This window comes from Pinus tabuliformis, chromosome X, assembly GCF_031772625.1.
Source record: "Pinus tabuliformis cultivar Carrire ecotype Pingquan chromosome X, CPIR1, whole genome shotgun sequence".
NCBI lineage: Eukaryota > Viridiplantae > Streptophyta > Pinopsida > Pinales > Pinaceae > Pinus > Pinus tabuliformis.
In genome coordinates, this window is record NC_142308.1 from 250,883,026 (window position 1) to 250,888,770 (window position 5,745).

Consider the following 5,745-nt stretch of genomic DNA (forward strand, 5'->3'; position numbering starts at 1 on the left):
GGGATTGTTCGCAGGCTTAGGGAAACCTGGGTAGGGTCTTTCCGTGGCTGCAACTTCCTCTTGCTTGCTCTATTTCTTGTTCTGTATGTAATTGGTTATAACCCTTGGGGTTTCATTTCCTCCTTGTATGTATGTAGTTTCAGAGGTTTTCATGTCCTCGTTGTTTGACTAGTATTTAGCCTATGAACTATAATGTTTTTGGTTTGCATGGCGTTCAGAACCCTCCACAATTTCAGGGTTATAGATTTTGTACAGTGAACTATTAAATGGGAAATGAAATGAAATGTACAGGAAAGTACCTGGTTTTTTTTTTGTTGAGGAAAAGGAAACATGTATTGTATATGGTGGTTTACCTTTGTCTGGTTCCTGGTCTGAGATGCCTTCTGTTACATGATTATTGTCGATGCTATTCAGATTTTGAATGAGTTGTTCACTCTCTTGCTTTCATTACGATGCCTGAAACATTTACGCACAAGGGAAAAAAAAAACTATCCTACTTCCTTAATGACAGGTTCTAGAATTTTTTGCTTTTATAGAGGTCCAAAACAATTGTAAATCACAAATTCTGAGCTCTCTCTCCTCTCTGGATGGCAGACCCTCAATGAGCTTTGGTTTTTCTTTTTCAATGAATTATTAGCAGTTTCTTTATAGTTGAGGAACTGTTCCTCGGTTACTTTTCAGTTGTCTAACAGTTTTTTTAAACAAGTCCCTAACTAATCCTATCTTGATCTGCTTGCCTAATTTTAAAGAACAATGGCTAAGTCAGCCTTAATTTTAAATGAAACAAAATAAAACAGAAACTCAAAATATTTTTCTCTTTGTCCAGCAAAATAAAATAAAATAAAAACATTTCCCAACTGTCGCCTTTTCACTCAGATGCTCCTGCATCAGGCTCCCGGGGTAAATTAAACTCATGGCTCCTATCCATGAGCTCTTCAATAGAGTACCCGACACTTTGAATCTAGCCAGCATCTAACCAAGAACTATCTTCAATAGGATGACCCTTCCACTTGACTAGGTATCACAAATATTCTTTCCTTAGAGTCTGTCTGGCCACCTAGGTGTTTAGGATCTATTTGATCTTTAAAGGCTTTGCTGGGGGCATTTTTTTAATCCACAAATCATTCTCATTCTGGGTGCCTCGTGTTAGTCTTTTCGAACTGTCTTCTTCATTTGCTGCAATGTAGGGGTACAGATCTGCCACATTAAAAATGGGTGAAATTCCTATACCTGGAGGTAACTGCAATTCATCTGCATTCGTAGAGAACTTCTGAAGAATCCTGCAAGGCCCAATTTTTTTCCATTTCAACTTGTTGTATTCGCCTTTAGGAAACCTCTCCTTGCATAGGTGTGCTAATACTAGGTCTCCTACGTTGGATTGTACCTCCCACCTTTTCAAATCTGCTTTCTGCTTATATCTTTGGCTGTTGTCTTATAATTTTAATTTCACCTATTCATGAAGATTGTTGATTGCCTTTGCAAAATATTCACCATCGACACTCCTGTGCTCCAACTGACCCAAATCCTGTAACTCATGTACTCCATGTGGGTGCATTTCGTATAGGATCTAGAAAAGACTATTGCTCGTGCTTCAGTTGGGTGAATTGTTATAAGCAAATTCTGCTTGTGCAAGCACAGGATCCCACTGTTGAGAATTTTCTCCAACCAAACTCCTCAATGGATTTCCCAGACTTTGGTTTACCACTTCGGTTTGGCCATCGATTTGTAGATGATAAGCTGAGTTGAAGTTTAGTTTGGTGTCTAATTTTTTCCATAAGGTCCACCAAAAATGTCTTGTAAACTTAACGTCTCGGTTTGAAACAATAGACTTTGGCAAGCCATATGGTGTTCTTCCCACCCTTTGTAACCACGGGTTATCACACTTGCCGAGGGTATTTGGAAATCATTCCTTCTTTTCTATGGTCTGGTTTGGCTCTATGGGCGCTTGGTGCTTTCGCCTAGTTCTTGCGATGGTTGGTAAGTGTTGTGCCTTGCTTGTCCTGTATGGTGGTTTGTTAATGTTGTGCTTCACTTGTTCCCTGTGGTGGTTTTTGGTGCCGTGCCTCTGCTAGCTCTCTATGGTGATTCACTTCTCTGCTTTTTGGAGGGTTTCAGGTTGCTTTCCCACTTGCAAGTCTATCTGTCTCTGTCATTTGGCTCATACTTCATTTCTGCTCTGTTTTGTGCTGATTTGTGTGTTTGATGTTGGGTCTAGTGATGATTCGGCTATGCAAACACAGGTTCTCACCTTGTTGCTGCATAGGATGGCTCAGCGAACTCACTCTTAGGTAATCCTCTTGTTTTGGTTGCAATTTCCCCTTTCGTTTTTGAGGCTCTAACGTTCTGGCTCCTTAGTGAGCAAGCAGAACCCTCTCATGGCATTTCTGTTAGGAGAAACCCTCTATTGCAGGTCTCGGCTCTCTTCCTCTGTCATGGAATCAGACCTCCTCCAGGTAAATCCTCACTCCCCTCTTGGTTTTCTGTAGATTGTGTTTTGGTCTCAGGGCCCTACCTAACTGCTACCCTGTTGTGGTGGTGTGCAGGGCCTTCCAGGGGAACGCTGCTCCATGGATTCATCCTTGGGACTATTCGCAGGCTTAGGGAAACCTGGGTAGGGTCTTTCCATGGCTGCAACTTCCTCTTGCTTGCTCTGTTGCTTGTTCTGTCTGTAATTGGTTATAACCCTTGGGGTTTCGATTCCTCCATGTATGTATGTAGTTTCAGAGGTTTTCATGCCCTCGCTGTTTGACTAGTATTTAGCCTGTGAACTATAATGTTTTTGGTTTGCATGGGGTTTAGAACCCTCCACAATTTTAGGGTTATAGATTTTGTATAGTGAAATGTTAAATGGGAAATGAAATGAAATGTACAGGAAAGTACCTGGTTTTTTTTTGTTGAGGAAAAGGAAAAATGTATTGTATATGCTGGTTTACCTTTGTCTAGTTCCTGGTCTGAGATGCCTTCCATTACAAGATTATTGTCGATGCTATTCGGATTTTGAATGAGTTGTTCACTGTCTTGCTTTCATTATGATGCTTGAAACATTTATGCACAAGGGAAAAGAAACTATCCTACTTCCTTAATGACAGGTTCTAGAATTTTTTGCTTTTATAGAGGTCCAAAACAATTGTAAATCACAAATTCTGAGCTCTCTCTCCTCTCTGGATGGCAGCTCCTCAATGATCTTTGGTTTTTCTTTTTCAATGAATTATTAACAGTTTCTTTATAGTTGAGGAACTCTTCCTCAGTTACTTTTCAGTTGTCCAACAGTTTTTTTAAACGAGTCCCTAACTAATCCTATCTTGATCTGCTTGCCTAATTTTAAAGAACAATGGCTAAGTTAGCCTTAATTTTAAATGAAACAAAATAAAACAGAAACTCAAAATGTTTTTCTCTTTGTCCAGTAAAATAAAATAAAATAAAAACATTTCCTAGCTGTCACCTTTTCACTCGGATGCTCCTGCATCATGCTCCCGGGGTAAATTAAACTCATGGCTCCTGTCCATGAGCTCTTCAATAGAGTACCTGACGCTTTGAATCTGGCCAGCATCTAACCAATAACTATCTTCAATAGGATGGCCCTTCCAATTGACTAGGTATCACAAATATTCTTTCCTTAGAGTTTGTCTGGCCAACTAGGTGTCTAGGATCAGTTTGATATTTAAAGGCTTTGCTGGGGGCATTTTTTTAATCCACAAATCATTCTCATTCTGGGTGCCCCGTGTTAGTCTTTCCGAACTGTCTTCTTCATTTGCTGCAATGTAGGGGTACAGATCTGCCACATTAAAAATGGGTGAAATTCCTATACCTGGAGGTAACTGCAATTCATAAGCGTTCGTAGAGAACTTCTGAAGAATCTTGCAAGGCCCAATTTTTTTTCCATTTCAACTTGTTGTATTCGCCTTTAGGAAACCTCTCCTTGCATAGGTGTGCTAATACCAGGTCTCCTACGTTGAATTGTACCTCCCACCTTTTCAAATATGCTTTCTGCTTATATCTTTGGCTGTTTTCTTGTAATTTTAATTTCACCTATTCATGAAGATCATTGATTGCCTTTGCAAAATATTCACCATCGGCACTCCTGTGCTCCAACTGACCCAAATCCTGTAACTCATGTACTCCATGTGGGTGCATTTCGTATAGGATCTGGAAAGGACTATTGCCCGTGCTTCGGTTGGGCAAATCGTTATAAGCAAATTCCACTTGTGCAAGCACACGATCCCATGGTCGAGAATTTTCTCCAACCAAACTCCTCAATAGATTTCCCAGACTTTGGTTTACCACTTCATTTTGGCCATCGGTTTGCGGATGATAAGCTGAGCTGAAGTTTAGTTTGGTGTCTAATTTTTTCCATAAGGTCCACCAAAAATGTCCTGTAAACTTAACGTCTCGGTTTGAAACAATAGACTTCAACAAGCCATGTAATTTGACTATCTCTGTGAAGAACAAATGTGCTACATGTGTGGCATCACTAGTTTTCCTGCATGGAATGAAATGTGCCATTTTGGTGAAACGATCCACCACCACCATGATGGAATCGAATCCCCGTTGTGTCTTTGACAGACCTAAGACAAAGTCTAAACTGACTAAGTCCCATGGTCTGTTCGGAATAGGTAAGGGCATATACAACCCCGTGTTCTAGCTGTGTCCCCCTGCAAGCTGACACTCTTTGCATCTAGTCACAAACCCTATACATCTCTACGCATCTTCGGCCAATAGTAAAAGTGGCTCAACTGATCCAAGGTCTTGTCTATGCCAAAATTCCCGGCTAAACCTCCATTATGTTTTTCCTAGATTAAGTTCTCTCTCATAGAACATTCCGGAATACACAACTGCCCTCCTTTGAACAACAAACCTTCCTGCATATTATAGTCTAGCCATGAACTGTTATCTCTAACCAATGGATTTTGGCAAGCTTCATAGGCTTCTTTAAAATTTGCATCTGCCTCATACAAGTCTTTAAGATGTTTGAATCCTAATACGTGTATCGTACTTTCCTGTAGGATCAAATTCCTCTGCTTAATGCATCTGCCACTTTGTTGGCTTGACCGCTGATTTGTTTCAACACAAATGTAAAACTCCACAAGTACTCCACCCACTTCGCATGTTTATGGTTCAGCTTATGTTGTTGCATAATATACTGTAACGCATAATTTTATGAAAACAAGACAAATTCATTGGCCAACAGATAATGTCTCCAATGCTTTAGCGCTTGAACCACTGCATAAAATTCCTTGTCATAAGACGTGTACTTCTGCTTGCTTTCATTTAGTTTCTCACTGAAATAGGCTACTAGCTTGTCCTCTTGGCTGAGTACTGCACCAATGGCTGTTCCACTGGCATCACAACGAACTTGAAAAAGTTTATTAAAGTCTGGTAGTCTCAAAATTGTTTTTTTCAGTAATTTTTCTTTTGAGCAGTTGAAAAATATTCTCTTCCGTTTCTATCCAATGGAAAGGCTGATTTGCCTTCTTAATGGTGTCCACCATGGGTGCACAAATCCCACTGAAATTTTTAATAAATTTCTGATAAAAACTTTCCAATCCATGAAAACTCCATACCTCAAACAAACTTTTGGGAGATGGCCAGCTAACTATGGCTGCAACCTTTTCCGGATCCATTTTTAGTTCATTCTCAGAAATCACAAATCCCAAATAAATTAACTCTTTCTTAAAAAAAAAACATTTCTTCAAATTTATCAGTAATTTATTTTGCTGCAATGTTTCCAATACATACCTCACGTGT